We start from the raw sequence: 19,462 nt of genomic DNA, 5'->3' as shown, positions 1-19,462 counted from the left end.
AAAGGTTAGGTGGGGTTACAGGAATAGAGCAGGGGGATTGGGCCTAGGCAATGTGCTCTTTTGAAGGGTTGATGCAGACTCGATGGGTTGAATAGCCTCCTTCTGCACTGTAGCAATTCTATGATTACCGTGTGATGTGCTTTTTGTGCATGGTTATCTCAAACAACCCCATTGATGTTGGTGACAGACCTGTTCCCTACTGCAGCTTTTCACAGAATTATTCCAGAACAGCAGGAGGCCTTATATCACTGTTCTCAGATCGAATGGGGTAGCATAGTGGTTAGCACTGTGGCTTCACAGCACTGTGGTCCCAAGTTTGATTCCCTGCTGGGTCATTGTCTGTGCAGAGTCTGCACGTTCTCCCCGTGTCTGTGTGGGTTTCCTCTGGGTGTTCTGGTTTCCTCCCACAGTCCAATTACATGCAGGTTAGGTGCATTGGCTATCCTAAATTGCCCTTAGTGTCAGAGGGGTTATTGGGTTTGGGGGATGGGATGGAATGGGCTTAAATGGGTCTGTGCAGACTTGATGGGCTGAATGGTCTCCTGCACTGTATGTTCCAATAAAAGTTTGGAAGGGCATCAAGTGTAATTACCTTGCAAGTTTTTTTTAGCATTGGGTCGAACTGCCACACTGTTTTGTTAAATTCAAACTTGTCTTCCCTTGAACAACAAACACTTTTCCCACCCAAGTTGACCAAGTTGTACATGAAGAGATTCCTGGTACTACAGACAGGAGGCGCTGTGACCAGCTCACCTGATCCAACCGCCATGGTCCTTGATCCTCACGAATATGCAGATTTAGGCAGCCCGGCCGAGCCGATTGGGCGGCGCCTCCCCGTCAGTCAGTGGGGATCCGCGCTCCGATTGGCCGGGGCAACGGCGGCGGTTGAGGCCCCGCCCCTTCGCGCTTGCTCAACCCCGCCCCCTCGCCGCTGGCTCGGCCGCCCTGAGGTGTGAGGCCGCCACTCGGATGGTGAGTGTCCTGCTCGGGCGGGGAAAACGGTCACGTTGGGCTCGAGCGCAGTCGTCGCGGGCGGGCAGGAAAGGTTTTATTTATTTTCATTTCTATCCCCAGCAAAAAATTGTTGGCGAAAAAAAAAGCATCTGTGACACCAAATAGGTTTTGTTGATGTGCAGATTTGATCTTGTGGAGAGACAGCGGTAACGATTTGACGGAGAGAGAGCAGGAGCTTGGGGGTTTGGATTGCAGACCGTGCCCCGGGAAGGGGGCGGAGTGGGAATGACAGGGTCCGGAGTGGGGAATGGCGGCCTCCTCCTCCTCCTCCTACTCAGCCGCCACTGAAGGAAGCTCTCTCTCCGGGCGACATTCGGGGACCGGGAGACTGCGGCCGCCCGTCTCAGGTGAGGGGTGAGGAACGGGAGTGAAATCTCAGGCGGCAGCATGAGGCACGGACTCCGGGCAGTCAGGGGGAGGGGGGGAGACGACCCTGCCTGGCAACAGCCCTCGCCGTCTTTTATCATTCTCCCCACTCTTCTGTGTTTTAAAATTAACAAGCGATGTGTTTGAATGGGATATAAATAGAACAAAGTCACTGCTTCCATCCCTTTGGAGGAGAGAGAGAGACAGACACACACGCAAAATGCACCCTTGGCATTGACAACCTACTTCTGCACCTATCAACATGTCTACAGAGAAAACTTCAACAATATCACCATTTGTTATCAATATTGCAGAGGTTTTTTTGGGGGGTGGTTGGTTGGTTGTGTGGGCTAGGATTGTGCCATCTATCATCAGAGCAACGCGAGGAATGGTTGGCTCATGTGTCTCCTGCTTTCCAGCAAAACAAAAGGATAATATAAGTGTGCTACTGTTATCAGGTGCAATCGTTGCCATAGAGGATGCTGAAATAGGGTGTGTGCGGAGTTTGCTTGCAAGATTGAATGTTGCAGGGGGACTGATTTATCATTGGAAATTGGAATTTCATGGAGAAATCAGCTGTGCAGGGAGATATTTTTAAAATCTTAGTGAGTGTGCATTACATCGGCGTGTTGATTACATATTAAAGTCAAATGTGCTTTTGTTAGGGAGGTTCGCTTGGCTTGGATAGCAGAGGATTAACCTGGGAAGGGAAATAATTTTGAGGTCTGTTCGTGGATAATTGAAATGAGCTTGTCAGTTGACGTAGTTTTAAAATAATGATATTCCCCATCCTGTGCTTTGGGGAAAAATAACCTGATGAAAATATAAATAATTCACATCTATCACGATGAATCATTCATTTCCATGGAATTCTAAAATATAAATGATGTGCAAAAAAGACTTGTGTTTGTAATTAAATATTGAAAGCTGTTGACGCGCAACCTGCTGTCTTTCCAGTCTTTGGTTAAAGTAACTGTGTGCCATGTGCATAATTTACATTGCACATGCAGTGTGGATATATATAAATATGGTAGCTACATATGAAAGTAGGAGTGTTTGATTATTGCTGATATCTTTTGGTTTGGACTCCAGGAAATTGAGGTGAGGCACTGGCATTAAAAACATTTGTTTACTTGTTATACATGAAAGAGGAGCCAGGGCAAGTGATTGGACATAAAGTTGACAGTTTAATGCCGGGTATATCTTAGCTCAGTGTTACGAACAAGACCCTTTTTGCAAAAAGTGGGATGACATAAATACAAATGCTTTAGTCTTTTATCAGTGCAGATGTGAGCTTCTAATTTAAAAAAAAGTACAAGCTTGTATGCTTTCACATATCCTGATGAAGTACAGAGTACATATCCTTATCCAGGCTACACAATATTTGCAGATACACACATTGAGATCTTTAAACGTTGGTGCAATTCTTATACTTGGCAGGACTGACTTTCTATCAAGAGTCCTCGGTTGCAGGGCAGGGAGAGTAAAGATATACTGTATTAAACGTTATTTTAAGAGAGTCAGAAATCCTATATTTTAACATCAACTTTATATTGACGATATAGTCAAATTATTTAGACATTTACATTTTGTTTTTTTCCCTCATACTTGAAATGCTGGATTTCCTAGCTCTTGGAATTAATCTTTGTTTTTAATAAGATTGGGCGTTTATAACCTGTTTAATTTGCTGTGAACTTTAGTAATAAAATTGGGTCTTCACTTAGGAAATAAATAGCAATGGCTGTGTGCCAATTTATAAAAGGTAGCAAAGCAATCCTTGGAACTACAGTCTGGAGAACTGGGAAACCAAAGCAGGCAAAACAAAGGGAAACCTGAAGAAAGAATATATAAACTAGAAAAGAAATATAGGCTCATAGGAGTGTCAGTGAGACCAATGATTTTTAATTTATAGTACCCAATTTTTTTTTTTCCAGCGGCAATTTAGTGCGGTCAATTCACCTACCCTGCACATATTTTTTTGGGTTGTGGGGGTGAGACCCAGAGACACGGACAGTAGCGCGGGGCCGGAGTTGAACCCGGGTCCTCGGTGCTGTGAGGCAGCAGTGCTAACCACTCCATCACCGTGCAGCCCTCAGTGAGAGCAATGTTAATGCTTGATAGATCTACTGGAGTTCTTTACCGCTGTCTCTTTGTGGGAAGGAAAGTGTTATATGTTTATCTTTTAGAACATTTAGTACAATGCCACACAAGGTCAGAAAACAAGAAATTGGGGGAGCAGGATTCAACTGAAGTGGTTTGAAAATTGGCTGAATTGGAAAAAGCATAAAAATTGTAACTTTTTGTGAAGTTGCATGAAAATGCAAGGAGGTGACTTAAAGTATTTCTTGAAGATTTGTATTGCGGTGTTTTTGTATATATAAGAAAATGATTTGGTAATAGGTATGGAAACAGTTTGTATTACGTTGACTGATCGAAAACTGGAGGGACGGCTTTCAAATATCATAGATCGAACGGATCAAATAATGTGGATTTGAATAGATTAGGATGTTCGTCTGGTAAGCAGCAAACCTTGTTTAATGTGCATAAGTGCAGATTGCTGAAAATAAGCATTGGAAATGAAGCTTTAAACTATTGTTGTACAGGACAGAATGTAAGGATTCGGAAGGTTGATAGCATGCTGAAACCTTCCACAGAATCCTTAGTGAGGAAGGAGGCCATTCGGCCCATCAAGTCTGTACCAGCCCTCAAAGAGCACCTACCTAGATCCATTTCCCCGCCCTTTCCTCCTAACCCCACCTAACCTACGCATCTTTGAACACTAAGAAGTAATTTAACATGTTCAATCCACCTAACCCAAGTCTGGAATGGAACCCGGGTCCCTGGCACTGAGACGCAACAGTGCTAGCCACTGAGCCGCCCCATAGGTGTGTTGCCTTTTAGTTAATCATGGGATGTGGATATTGGCATTTGTTACCCTTCGAAGCTGTGGTGAACTGCCTCCTTGAATTGCAGAAGTCCATGTGGTGAAGGTATACCAAAGCGCTGTTAATAGGGTATTTGTGGTGGCGCAGTGGCCTCTCAATGCCAGGGACCCGGGTTCAATTACATCCTTGGATGGCTGTGTGGAGTTTGCACATTCTCCTCGTGTCTATGTGGGTTTCCTCCGGGTGCTACAGTTTCCTCCCACAGCCCAAAGCTGTGCAGGTTAGGTGGAGTTGCGGGGATGGGCCTAGGTAGGGTGCTCTTTCAGAGTGTCAATGCAGATTCGATGTGCAAACCCGTTTGCACTGTAGAGATTCTATGGTATCTTGTAGATGACACGCACTGCTGTCACTGCATTGGTGGTGGTGGAAGTGAATGTTTACAGTGGTGGATGCAGCCCCAATCAAGTGGGATGCTTTCTCCTGGTTGGTGTCAATCTTCTGGAGTATTGTTGGAGCTCTTCGCTTTAACATGAGCTACAAGCTAAATGCTGTGGCTACAATAGAGAAACTCAGCAAAATTTTATTTAGCTCAAGGAAGGAGAAGTCCCAAAGAATTGATGGAGATGGTGTAATGCTCATTATACATATCCAACCCCTTCTTGAGCACAGTCTACAGTTTAGTAGCAGTGCCCAAACATTGGCGAGGGTGCAGCCAAAGGCCACTAATATGATATTCTGAATAAGGCAGTTAAACTGTGAGAAGAGGCTAAAGAAATAAACAATGTTTACCGTGGATTTCGGATATCTTATTGGAAAAATGTTTGTACATCAGGGTCAATCAGCATGGATTTCTGAAGGGGAAGTTATATATGACTGATTTTTTTCAGATTCTTCTGAAGGAATAAGTCAGCAAGAACGCGAAGTGGAGATTTTCTGAATTTGGTAAGGTAGCATATATAATGAAAAACAAAGATCATGGCAGATGGGAATTAGGGGGTAGGTGGTCATGAGCATTGCTGAATAAAAGAGACATGCTGTTGAAGCATTTTGTTGTGACGTTGCCATGGTGACCAACCAGAGTTAACTTGCCAAACAAACCTTTGTTCCCTCGGTATAAACTGTTGCTCCCTTTGAAATTTGACATTCTTGTATCTGTCCTGATGAGTGCAAGATGAAAAGCTTTGATAGCATGTCTATTTACTTCAGCAATACGGTAGCACAAGTGGATTCAGCAATTGCTTAAGTAATTTGGGCAGCACGGTAGCACAAGTGGATAGCACTGTGGCTTCACAGCGTCAGGGTCCCAGGTTCGATTCCCCGCTGGGTCACTGTCTGTGCGGAGTCTGCACGTTCTCCCTGTGTCTGCGTGGGTTTCCTCCGGGTGCTCTGGTTTCCTCCCACAGTCCAAAGACGTGCAGGTTAGGTGGATTGGCCATGATCAATTGCCCTTAGTGACCAAAAAGGTTAGGAGTGGTTATTGGGTTACTTGGATAGGGTGGAAGTGAGGGCTTAAGTGGGTCGGCGCAGACTCGATGGGCCGAATGGCCTCCTGCACTGTATGTTCTAATACAACTTTTTTTGTATTGAGATTTGAGGCTGCTTCTTTTGGGAGATTCAGTGATTGCGGTTCACATGAGTCTTTTTTGTTTGATCATTTAGACATCGCTGACAAGGTCTGTATTTATTGTCTATCCCTTGTTACTCTTGAAAAGGTGGTAATAGGTCATCTTGAACTGTTACAGTCCATGTGGTAGAGTTAGTTGTCCAATGCGTTTTGATAGGGACCTCACGGCAAAAATGGAGTGTCAATATATGTCTATAGAACATAGGAAAATACAGCACAGAACAGGCCCTTCGGCCCACGATGTTGTGCCGAACCTTTGTCCTAGATTAATCATAGATTATCATAGAATTTACAGTGCAGAAGGAGGCCACCCGGCCCATCGAGTCTGCACCAGCTCCTGGAAAGAGCACCCTACCCAAGGTCAACACCTCCACCCTATCCCCACAACCCAGCAACCCCACCCAACACGAAGGGCAATTTTGGACACTAAGGGCAATTTATCACGGCCAATCCACCTAACCTGCACATCTTTGGATTGTGGGAGGAAACCGGAGCACCCGGAGGAAACCCACGCAGACACTGGGAAGATGTGCAGACTCCGCACAGACAGTGACCCAAGTCGGAATCGAACCTGGGACACTGGAGCTATGAAGCAATTGTGCTATCCACAATGCTACCGTGCTGCCCTTAAGAACAAATAAATCTACACTATATCATTTTACCGTAATCCATGTACCTATCCAATAGCTGCTTGAAGGTCCCAAATGTTTCTGACTCAACTACTTCCACAGGCAGTGCAGTCCATGCCCCCACTACTCTCTGGGTAAAGAACCTACCTCTGACACCCCCCCTATATCTTCCACCATTCACCTTAAATTTATTCTCCTTGTAATTGTTTGTTCCACCCGGGGAAAAAGTCTCTGACTGTCTACTCTATCTATTCCCCTGATCATCTTATCAACCTCTATCAAGTCGCCCCTCATCCTTCTCCGTTCTAATGAGAAAAGGCCTAGCACCCTCAACCTTTCCTCGTAAGACCTACTCTCCATTCCAGGCAACATCCTGGCAAATCTCCTCTGCACCTTCTCCAAAGCTTCCACATCCTTCCTAAAATGAGGCGACCAGAACTGTACACAGTACTCCAAATGTGGCCTTACCAAAGTTCTGTGCAGCTGCATCATCACCTCACGGCTCTTAAATTCAATCCCTCTGTTAATGAACGCTAGCACACCATAGGCCTTCTTCACAGCTCGATCCACTTGAGTGGCAACTTTCAAAGGTGTATGAACATAGACCCCAAGATCTCTCTGCTCCTCCACATTGCCAAGAACTCTACCGTTAACCCTGTATTCCGCATTCATATTTGTCCTTCCAAAATGAACAACCTCACACTTTTCAGGGTTAAACTCCATCTGCCACTTCTCAGCCGAGCTCTGTATCCTATCTATGTCTCTTTGCAGCCGACAACAGCCCTCCTCACTATCCACAACTCCACCAATCTTCGTATCGTCTGCACATTTACTGACCCACCCTTCAACTCCCTCATCCAAGTCATTAATGAAAATCACAAACAGCAGAGGACCCAGAACTGATCCCTGCGGTACGCCACTGGTAACTGGGATCCAGGCTGAATATTTGCCATCCACCACCACTCTCTGACTTCTATTGGTTAGCCAGTTCGTTATCCAACTGGCCAAATTTCCCACTATCCCATGCCTCCTTACTTTCTGCAGACGCCTACCATGGGGAACCTTATCAAATGCCTTACTAAAATCCATGTACACTACATCGACTGCTTTAACTTCATCCACATGCTTGGTCACCTCAAAGAATTCAATAAGACGTGTAAGGCAAGACCTACCCCTCACAAATCAGTGCTGACTATCCCTAATCAAGCAGTGTCTTTCCAGATGCTCAGAAATTCTATCCTTCAGTACCCTTTCCATGACTTTGCCTACCACCGAAGTAAGACTAACTGGCCTGTAATTCCCAGGGTTATCCCTAGTCCCTTTTTTGAACAGGGGCACGACATTCGCCACTCTCCCACATCTTCCTTCCTCACAAGAATTTCCTCGAGCTTACCAGTCTGTTTCACACTGTCCTCTCCAACAAGGTGGCCCCTCTCATTTGTAAATACAGAAGAAAAGTACTCGTTCAAGACCTCTCCTATCTCTTCAGACTCTATACACAATCTCCCACTGCTGTCCTTGATCGGACCTACCCTCGCTCTAGTCAAGGTAATGTCTTAATTTTCAGGTGATGTTGTTGCTATGTAACTGTCTAGGTGGTGAATGTTGATGTTTTGCTAGATGTTACTGCTGAAGTTTTGTTGACTTGCTGAAGTGCCCTGTAAATAGTACATGCTCCAGCCACTAGGTCAGTGGTGGAGTGAGTGGAAGTTAAACTATGGAATTGGGTGCTAATCAAGTAATTGCTTTGTCTGGATGTTGTTAAGTTACTTGCGCCTTGCTGCTGCATCTATCCAGGCAACTTGAGAGTATTACGTCACAATTTTGACTTGTGACTTGGGGAGTAAGGAGGTGAGCCAATTGTCACAGAATACCCAGCCTCTACTCTGTTTTAATGGCCATGGTATTTATAGAATCATAGAATGTTCCAGCACAGAAGGAAGCAATTTGGTCCATGAGAAGGAAGCAATTTGCAAGAGAACTCAGTGACTGCAGCTCATTCCCCATCGTCCTGCAAATTCCACAAATTCATTTGCCTCCATTGCATCTTCGGCAATCAATTCCAGATCTTATCCACTCGCTGCCTTTAAAAACATAAAGCTTTTTCTCATGTCTCTGTTGGTACATTTGCCATTACCCTTAATTATATCAGTGTCCTCCCGATTCATGAACCTCCTGCCTATAGGAAAAGCTTCTTGCTATATCCTCTATCTGGACCCCACATAATTTTGAATACCTCTATCAAATCTCTCCTCACCCTTGTGTGACTATGGTCAATGGTAACCCTCAGGATGTTGGTTAGTAATGCCATCGAATGTCAGTGGACAATTGTTAGGTTCGCCTTTGGAACTGGTTATTGACTGCCATTTGTGTGGTGCAAATGTTACTTGCCCCTAATCAACCCAAACTTCGATTGGGCACAGCTTGCTCCACTGTTTGAAGAAATATAAATTGGAACTGAATGCTGTTTATCATCCCTACTTCTGGAATCTCCTGCTGTTTCACAACCTCCAATATCTGCACGTGTCTAATTCTGACTTCTTGAGTTTCCCGATTTTAATCACTTCACCATTGGTGGCTATGGCTTCAGTTGTCTTGGCCCCAAGCTCTGCGATATTCTCCCTACACTTCTGCTTCTTTTTAGACATTCCTTAAAAGCTACCTGTTTGACACAACTTTTGGTCATCTGCCCCAATAACTTCATAGGTGGCTCAGTGCCACACCTTTTTATAAAGTTCCTGTGAAGTGCCATTGGAATGTTTTACGTTAAAGGTGCTATTAAATAGAAGTTGTCATTGCTCCACTTTGGCCAGTGCTCAGGCTACAGCTATTTTCTATACATTTAATCATCGACTTTATGGTGTTCTAGTCATGATAAATAGCAGTTGCAACATTTATAAGTTGACACCCTGTTTTGTATTTACAATGTCGGTTTCGACTTTCCGACGACGTTCTGTGCTGCTCATCTCACTGACTCCAGGCGCTCAGTTGGTGTCCCAAGACATTTTTACTTGGTAAATCTTTGTGTTTCCAAACTTCTTTAAGTTTATGTTTTATTTACTTTTTAAAAATAAATTTAGAGTACCCAATTCTTTTTTTTCCCAATTAAGGGGCAATTTAGTGTAGTCAATCCACCTACCCTGCACACCTTTGGGTTGTGACCCACGCAGACACGGGGAGAATGTGCAAACACCACATTGACTGTGATCCGGGGCCGTGATGGAACCCAGGACCTCGGCGCCGTGAGGCAGCAGTGCTAACCCCTGTAGTTTATAGAACATAGAAAATACAGCACAGAACAGGCCCTTCGGCCCACGATGTTGTGCCGAACCTTTGTCCTAGATTAATCATAGATTATCACTGAATCCACAGTGCAGAAGGAGGCCACCCGGCCCCCCGAGTCCGCACCGGCTCCCGGAAAGAGCACCCTACACAAACTCAACACCTCCACCCAACACGAAGGGCAATTTTGGACATTAAGGGCAATTTATCATTGGCCAATTCACCTAACCTGCACATCTTTGGACTGTGGGAGGAAACCGGAGCACCCGGAGGAAACACACGCAGACACGGGGAGGACGTGCAGACTCCGCACAGACAGCGACCCAAGCCGGAATCGAACCTGGGACCCTGGAGCTGTGAAGCATTGTGCTATCCACAATGCTACCGTGCTGCCCTTAAGAACAAATAAATCTACACTATATCATTTTACCGTAATCCATGTACCTATCCAATAGCTGCTTGAAGGTCCCTAATGTTTCCGACTCAACTACATCCACAGGCAGTGCATTCCATGCCCCCACTACTCTCTGGGTAAAGAACCTACCTCTGATATCCCTCCTATATCTTCCACCTTTCACCTTAAATTCATGTCCCCTTGTAATGGTTTGTTCCACCCGGGGAAAAAGTCTCTGACTGTCTACTCTATCTATTCCCCTGATCATCTTATAAACCTCTATCAAGTCACCCCTCCTCCTTCTCCGTTCTAATGAGAAAAGGCCGAGCACCCTCAACCTTTCCTCGTAAGACCTACTCTCCATTCCAGGCAACATCCTGGTAAATCTTCTTTGCACCTTTTCCAAAGCTTCCACATCCTTCCTAAAATGAGGCGACCAGAACTGTACACAGTACTCCAAATGTGGCCTTACCAAAGTTTTGTACAGCTGCATCATCACCTCACGGCTCTTAAATTCAATCCCTCTGTTAATGAACGCGAGCACACCATAGGCCTTCTTCACAGCTCTATCCACTTGAGTGGAAACTTTCAAAGATGTATGAACATAGACCCCAAGATCTCTCTGCTCCTCCACATTGCCAAGAACTCTACCGTTAACCCTGTATTCCGCATTCATATTTGTCCTTCCAAAATGGACAACCTCACACTTTTCAGGGTTAAACTCCATCTGCACTTCTCAGCCCAGCTCTGCATCCTATCTATGTCTCTTTGCAGCCGACAACAGCCCTCCTCACTATCCACAACTCCACCAATCTTCGTATCGTCTGCAAATTTACTGACCCACCCTTCAACTCCCTCATCCAAGTCATTAATGAAAATCACAAACAGCAGAGGACCAAGAACTGATCCCTGCGGTACGCCACTGGTAACTGGGATCCAGGCTGAATATTTACCATCCACCACCACTCTCTGACTTCTATCGGTTAGCCAGTTCGTTATCCAACTGGCCAAATTTCCCACTATCCCATGCCTCCTTACTTTCTGCATAAGCCTACCATGGGGAACCTTATCAAATGCCTTACTAAAATCCATGTACACTACATCCACTGCTTTACCTTCATCCACATGCTTGGTCACCTCCTCAAAGAATTCAATAAGATTTGTAAGGCAAGACCTACCCCTCACATATCCGTGCTGACTATCTCTAATCAAGCAGTGTCTTTCCAGATGCTCAGAAATCCTATCCTTCAGTACCCTTTCCATTACTTTGCCTACCACCGAAGTAAGACTAACTGGCCTGTAATTCCCAGGGTTATCCCTAGTCCCTTTTTTGAACAGGGGCACGACATTCGCCACTTTCCAATCCCCTGGTACCACCCCTGTTGACAGTGAGGACGAAAAGATCATTGCCAACGGCTCTGCAATTTCATCTCTTGCTTCCCATAGAATCCTTGGATATATCTCGTCAGGCCCGGGGGACTTGTCTATCCTCAAGTTTTTCAAAATGCCCAACACATCTTCCTTCCTAACAAGTATTTCCTCGAGCTTACCAATCTGTTTCACACTGTCCTCTCCAACAATATCGCCCCTCTCATTTGTAAATACAGAAGAAAAGTACTCGTTCAAGACCTCTCCTATCTCTTCAGACTCAATACACAATCTCCCGCTACTGTCCTTGATCGGACCTACCCTAGCTCTAGTCATTCTCATATTTCTCACATATGTGTAAAAGGCCTTGGGGTTTTCCTTGATCCTACCCGCCAAAGTTTGTTCATGCCCTCTCTTAGCTCTCCTAATCCCTTTCTTCAGTTCCCTCCTGGCTATCTTGTATCCCTCCAATGCCCTGTCTGAACCTTGTTTCCTCAGCCTTACATAAGTCTCCTTTTTCCTCTTAACAAGACATTCAACCTCTCTTGTCAACCATGGTTCCCTCACTCGACCATCTCTTCCCTGCCTGACAGGGACATACATATCAAGGACACGTAGCACCTGTTCCTTGAACAAGTTCCACATTTCACTTGTGTCCTTCCCTGACAACCTATGTTCCCAACTTATGCACTTCAATTCTTGTCTGACAACATCGTATTTACCCTTCCCCCAATTGTAAACCTTGCCCTGTTGCACGTACCTATCCCTCTCCATTACGAAAGTGAAAGTCACAGAATTGTGGTCACTATCTCCAAAATGCTCCCCCACTAACAAATCTATCACTTGCCCTGGTTCATTACCCAGTACTAAATCCAATATTGCCCCTCCTCTGGTCGGACAATCTACATACTGTGTTAGAAAAACTTCCTGGACACACTGCACAAACACCACCCCATCCAAACTATTTGATCAAAAGAGTTTCCACTCAATATTTGGGAAGTTAAAGTCGCCCATGACTACTACTCTATGACTTCTGCACCTTTCCAAAATCTGTTTCCCAATCTGTTCCTCCACATCTCTGCTACTATTGGGGGGCCTATAGAAAACTCCTAACAAGGTGACTGCTCCTTTCCTATTTCTGACTTCAACCCATACTACCTCAATAGGGTGATACTCCTCGAACTGCCTTTCTGCAGCTGTTATACTATCTCTAATTAATAATGCCACCCCCCCCCCCACCTCTTTTACCACCCTCCCTAATCTTATTGAAACATCTATAACCAGGGACCTCCAACAACCATTTCTGCCCCTCTTCTATCCAAGTTTCCGTGATGGCCACCACATCGTAGTCCCAAGTACCGATCCATGCCTTAAGTTCACCCACCTTATTCCTGATGCTTCATCTCTTGGTGGGTGGGAACATGAGAACTAGGAGAATCCCATCTGGCCCCTCGAGCCTGCTCCGCCATTCAATGAGATCATGGCTGATCTTTTGTGGACTCAGCTCCACTTTCTGGCCCGAACACCATAATTCAAAAAACTATCTATCTTTATCTTAAAAACATTTAATGAAGTAGCCTCAACTGCTTCACTGGGCAAGGAATTCTGTAGATTCACAACCCTTTGGGTGATGAAGTTCCTCATAAACTCAGTCCTAAATCTACTTCCCCTTATTTTGAGGCTATGCCCCTGAGTTCTGCTTTCATCCGCCGTGGAAACAACCTGCCCACATCTTTCCTATCTATTCCCTTCATAATTTTACTTGTTTCTATAAGATCCCCCCGCATCCTTCTAAATTCCAACGAGTACAGTCCCAGTCTACTCAACCTCTCCTCGTAATCCAACCCCTTCAGCTCTGGGATTAACCCAGTGAATCTCCTCTGCACACCCTCCAGTGCCAGTATGTCGTTTCTCAGGTAAGGAGACCAAAACTGAACACAATACTCCAGGTGTGGCCTCACTAGCACCTTATACAATTGCAGCATAACCTCCCTAGTCTTAAACTCCATCCCTCTAGCAATGAAGGACAAAACTACATTTGCCTTCTTAATCACCTGTAAACCAATTGTTTGTGACTCGTGCACTAGCTCTCCCAGGTCTCTCTGCACAGCAGCATGTTTTATTATTTTATCATTTAAATAATCCCTTTTGCTGTTATTCCTACCAAAATGGATAACCTCACATTTGTCAACATTGTATTCCATCTGGCAGACCCTAGCCCATTCACTTGACCTATCCAAATCCCTCTGCAGACTTCCGGTATCCTCTGCACTTTTTGCTTTACCACTCATCTTAGTGTCGTCTGCAAACTTGGACACATTGTACTTGGTCTCCAACTCCAAATCATCTATGTAAATTGTGAACAATTGTGGGCCCAACACTGATCCCGGAGGGACACCACTAGCTACTGATTGCCAACCAGAGCAATGCCAATTAATCCCCACTCTTTTCTTTTTATTAATTAACCAATCCTCTGTCCATGCTACTACTTTACTCTTAATGCCATGCATCTTTATCTTATGCAGCAACCTTTTGTGTGGCACCTTGTCAAAAGCTTTCTGGAAATCCAGATATACCACATCCATTGGCTCCCTGTTATCTACCGCATTGGTCATGTCCTCAAAAAATTCCACTAAATTAGTTAGGCACGACCTGTCCTTTATGAACCCATGCTGCGTCTGCCCAATGGGATAATTTCCATCCAGATGCCTCGCTATTTCTTCCTTGATGATAGATTCCATCATCTTCCCTACTGCCGAAGTAAAGCTGACTGGCCTATAATTACACGCTTTCTGCCTACCTCCTTTTTTAAACAGTGGTGTCACATTTGCTAATTTCCAATCCACCGGGACCATCCCAGAGTCTAGTGAATTTTGGTAAATTATCACTTGTGCATTTGCAATTTCCCTAGCCATCCCTTTTAGCACTCTGGGATGCATTCCATCAGGGCAAGAAGAACTGTCTACCTTTAGCCTCATTAGCTTGCCCATCACTACCTCCTTAGTGATAACAATCATCTCAAGGTCCTCACCTGTCATAGCCTAATTTCCATCAGTCACTGGCATGTTATTTGTGTCTTCCACTGTGAAGACCGACCCAAAAAACCTGTTCAGTTCCTCAGCCATTTCCTCATCTCCCATTATTAAATCTCCCTTCTCATCCTCTAAAGAATAATATTTACCTTAGCCACTCTTTTTTTGTTTTATATATTTGTAGAAACTTTTACTATCTTTTTATATTTTGAGCAAGTTTACTCACCTAATCTATCTTACTCTTTGCAGCTTTTTTAGTAGCTTTCTAAAGTGGGAAAGTGGGATTAAGTTTGGTGGATCATGGAAACCAATATTGGCATGGATTTGGACGGTTGGTTCATTCTAACCTGCAATAACTCAAGATTTGAAGAGGTAAAATTGACATTAATGATTGGTATAATTACAGGCTGTATATAATCACAATCTACAAGACAAATGGGTATTGATTTCAAAGAAGAAAGGTGATCAGAGAGTTTAAACTTAATTTTTTATGCTGTCTGGTTTGTGCCATTGTGGGGCTGGACTGCAAACCTGCCATGGCAGGTCTAGAGTGCTCTTGCGGGGAGATGGCTACCTAACATTGATTTAATTGTTTTTTTTTGGAGTCTGGGAATAATTAACCTTTCCAATACCAGCCTGTCTAGTGCAGATGGTCTGGGTGGTAATACCCTTTCAAACTTTCCTGTTTTGGAAAAATATGTCCATGATTGAGCAGCCCACATTTAAGACGGAGCCATGTCAATCTTCAATGTCTGAGTATTCAGAAGACAAGATTTTTAAATCTGTTTTTGCCACAGAAATTCATTTTAAAGTTTTGCTACCAACGCCAAAATGGGTAAGTAGCACTTAGAGGATGATGAACATTCAACAGTTTGTCATTAGATCAATTCTTGAAAGAGATGATTTTTAGGGGTATGGGGAAAGAGCTGTGAAGTGGAACTAGCTGGGTTTTTCTTTGATAGAGGCAATGCAGACTAGCAAGGTGGAATTGCCTCATTTTGCTGCTTCGCTAGTTTGTTGATGTGAGCAGTCTGGTTTGCACTGTCAAAATGCTTGTTTGTTTCTGGCATCTGGTAATAATTAACCCTTCCAATTTCATCAGTATTTATCCATGTGCCCTGGATAAGTAAATTCATTGACCAATCTTCCTGTATTTTATGTAAAAATATTATGATTGACCTGTTGACATTTATGATGGAACCATGCCAATTTTCAGTGTCTGGGCTTCTGTTGGCTTCAAATCAACCCTTTTGAGCTGTTTTCAGCCTCTAAAATGTATTTTAAAAGTTTTGCTCCCAGTTGCCGGATGGGCAATGTTGCTTACAGATAGGATGATAGATATAGATCTAATTGTAGCCTTCAAAGATAATTGGATAAATGCTTGCAAAGGAGCAGCTAGTGATACAAGTGAAGGGCAGTAAAATGAAACAATCTGGATTGTTCCTCAAAAGAACCAGCTCATCCACAATGGGCTGAATGGCTGCCTGTGTTGTTCTGATCTATATATTGGACGTATTACCAAGGAAGGTAGTGCAGGTGGAAATTGCAGTAAGTTATACACATTTGCAAGGCGAAAAGTGATTGGTGTGTGAGACAGATTGTGCATGACATTTTTGAATAATGATCTGTTTGATCTCTATGTGACAAATTTATGGAAACTCGAGTAGGAGAGAGAAAAATCTGATGCTGGAAATTTAATTTGGCAATTAATTTAAAACTGATGCACTCAAGACTAATGTGGTAGTGAAGTCACCCAGACATAAGACCAAACGTTCCATGGGGACAGTGAAGGCGAGGGTGAGATGCAACATCTTCCTGCCACTACTTTCCTGTCATCCATTTTTTCATTGGAGGATATACAGTTTTCTTCAGGGCTTTATCCTTTTCAGATTTTTTTAATATGGTAACAAACCTTGGATAGATTGTACATATTGGAGCCACGAGTGGAAGGATAAATAGTTGTGTACTGGTGCAATGTAGGGGAAGGATTATAGGAAGATATGGTAACAGTGGAGATAGCCATGCATAAGTGAGTTCTTCAGGTGAGAAACAATGGATCTCCATTCAGTTGCTTTGCTACCATTTGACCTAGAAAGCAACAGTAAAATTGAATAGATAGGGAAATTGAACTGTACTATCCAACACTGGATAAATATATGAAACACACATCTGAAGGGGGTTGCGGTGGGGAAGGAACTTGTTTCCTGAGGACATAAATCTTTTACAGCATTCAGGTTCTATCCTCCAGTGAAATAAATCCAAGGACCTTGCTTCCTAATTCTGTGTTGATGTAAAAAGAATGCAATTGCCTCTTTTTTTTTTTGTACATTTCTTACGAACTGTGAAGCTTTTGTACTCCGCATTAGTCTGTTTATTTGTTGAAAATATAAGGATAGGAATGATGATTGTGCTAGCAATGCAGTGCCCCAACCCAACATGTCAGAATAGGGTGTAGAATTTGGTCTAGAGTGCTCTTTGTATCTAGTGAGGATGATAATTTCTGCCATCTTGTGCTTGCTTTAAATGTTTCTATGTTAAGTTATGATGTCTAACTCTTGTCATTACATTGAAATATACATTTTAAGGCATGATTAAGGTACCACCTTTTGCCTCAAAAACAGTTCATTAATTCACAATTCCACGTAGTAAAAGTGAAATGCTCAGATTAATTATTATCTACCTTCAAATAAAGTATAATCCTTAGATCACCAGTAGTCTCTTTCTAAAGTGAACATAATTGCTTATTCCTTCACATCCATAATGTAGTGTTTATTCATGGCATTGCAAATGGCGTACAATTTATGTAATACATTTAAGTAGAAAGGTGGTTTGGAGAGGATTGAGGAAGAACCCACTGTTTCCTGAGCTAACTGGGCATATAATAAATATTACTCATAATATTTAAGGGGGAATTAAATTACACGTGTAGCACTTTTCATATTGTAAAATTGTTGAAATCTGGCAATGATATTGCAGCTGCTGGAAGGTTTTCTTCTTGGAATATTGTAACAATGATGCAAATTTTTGTTGGCTTATTGTGAGAAAACTGCAAATGAAGATAATTTCTGTTATTTCTAGAATGTGGAGTATATTAATTCTGTTTTCAGGGGAGAGTGTTATTGAGTTAATGGTTTTAGCAGGAGGCCATTTGGTCCATATATCTGTGCCCAGCTCCCCAAAAACAACACAGCTAGTCCAATCTCCCTACCTTTTCCTTGTAGCCCTGGAATTCATTTATATTCCGATAATTATTCTATTCCCTTTCGAATGCTACCAATGCGCACTCGGGCAGTGCATTCTAGATCCTAGCCCCATGCACGTTGCGTAAAATAATTTTTTTTTTTTTTTTTTTTTTTTTTTTTTTCTTCCTTCGGTTCTTTTGCCATCCACTTTAAATTGGTATTCTCTGGTTCTTGTTCCTTCTATCAATGGGAATAGTTTCTCCCTTTCTACTCTGTCTGGACACCTCATGAATTTAAACATCTATCTCAATTTTCTCTTCTCTAGGGAAAACAGCCCAGATTCTCCAACCTGTCAACATTACTGAAGTCACTCATCACTTCTCGTCAATTATTTCTGCACCCTCAAATGCCTTCATGCCCTTTCTAATATGCGGTGCCCAGAATTGATCACTGTACTCTAGCTGAGACCAAACCAGTAGTTTTTTATTTGAAGGTTCACCACAACTTGCTTTTGTACTCTCTTTCGTAAGATCTGAATGCTGTATACCATGGTGACCACTTCCTTAACCTTCCCTCAGTCTTCATTGATTTGTGCACATGTACACCTCAGATCCTCTGCTCTTTCACCCTCTTTAGATTTGTACCCTTTATCTTATATTACCTCTGTTTGTTCTTCTATCAAAATATGTCACTTCACATTTCTCTGCATTAGATTTCATCTGCACTTGTGTCTGCACTTTCCACCCATTTGTCCTCTTTAAGTCTATTACTATCCTTCTCGCAGTTCACAGCCCTTCCAAGTTTTGTATCATCTGCAAATTTTGACATAGTACCCTGCACACCCAAGTTTAGGTCATGAATATATATCAGTGGTCCCTGTGCTGACCTCTGGGGATGCCCACTGTATGTCTGCCTCCAGTCTGTAAAACAACTGTTTACTTTGCTGTCGCTCAACCAACTTTGTATTCTTGCTTACCACTGTCCCTTTTATTCATGGATTTAAACTCTACTGATCAACCTATTACATGTTACTTTATCAAATGCATTTTGGAACTTCATTTACGTCTCATCAACTGCATTACCCTGATCGATCCTCTCTATTATCTCATCAAAAAATTCAATCAAGTTTAAGAAACTACATTTTTCCCAGACACAATGTGACTATACCATTTTGGTTCTCAGATAACTTCTTCATCTTACTAAAAATGTGTTGCTTTAATTGACCAGTTCATGACAGCATTATGGATTCTACATGAGTAACCATAATGTACTGATATTCTGGAGAATTGGGAAGGAATTTTAGGACATAGAACATAGAACAATACAGCGCAGTACAGGCCCTTCGGCCCACGATGTTGCACCGAAACAAAAGCCATCTAACCTACACTATGCCATTATCATCCATATGTTTATCCAATAAACTTTTAAATGCCCTCAATGTTGGCGAGTTCACTACTGTAGCAGGTAGGGCATTCCACGGCCTCACTACTCTTTGCGTAAAGAACCTACCTCTGACCTCTGTCCTATATCTATTACCCCTCAGTTTAAAGTTATGTCCCCTCGTGCCAGCCATATCCATCCGCGGGAGAAGGCTCTCACTGTCCACCCTATCCAACCCCATGATCATTTTGTATGCCTCTATTAAGTCTCCTCTTAACCTTCTTCTCTCCAACGAAAACAACCTCA

At 43.2% G+C, this 19,462-nt stretch overlaps 1 protein-coding gene across 12 annotated transcripts in view; it reads left to right on the top strand.

Annotated features, from left to right (window-relative positions):
- Positions 1-910: 910 nt before the first annotated feature.
- The window catches only part of tanc2a (tetratricopeptide repeat, ankyrin repeat and coiled-coil containing 2a), a 1,428,811-nt gene continuing 1,410,259 nt past the window's right edge, over positions 911-19,462 (top strand). For 11 of the 12 annotated variants that reach the window (XR_011937462.1, XM_072486971.1, XM_072486961.1 and 8 more), the window contains exon 1: positions 980-1,361. The gene's annotated coding sequence lies outside the window, so the exon portion shown is untranslated. The other variant, XM_072486954.1, reaches the window with a different exon arrangement.

Source organism: Scyliorhinus torazame, chromosome 21, assembly GCF_047496885.1.
Source record: "Scyliorhinus torazame isolate Kashiwa2021f chromosome 21, sScyTor2.1, whole genome shotgun sequence".
Classification (NCBI taxonomy): domain Eukaryota; kingdom Metazoa; phylum Chordata; class Chondrichthyes; order Carcharhiniformes; family Scyliorhinidae; genus Scyliorhinus; species Scyliorhinus torazame.
The sequence above is the reverse complement of the archived record's forward strand: the minus strand, read 5'-3'. Positions and strand labels throughout refer to the sequence as shown.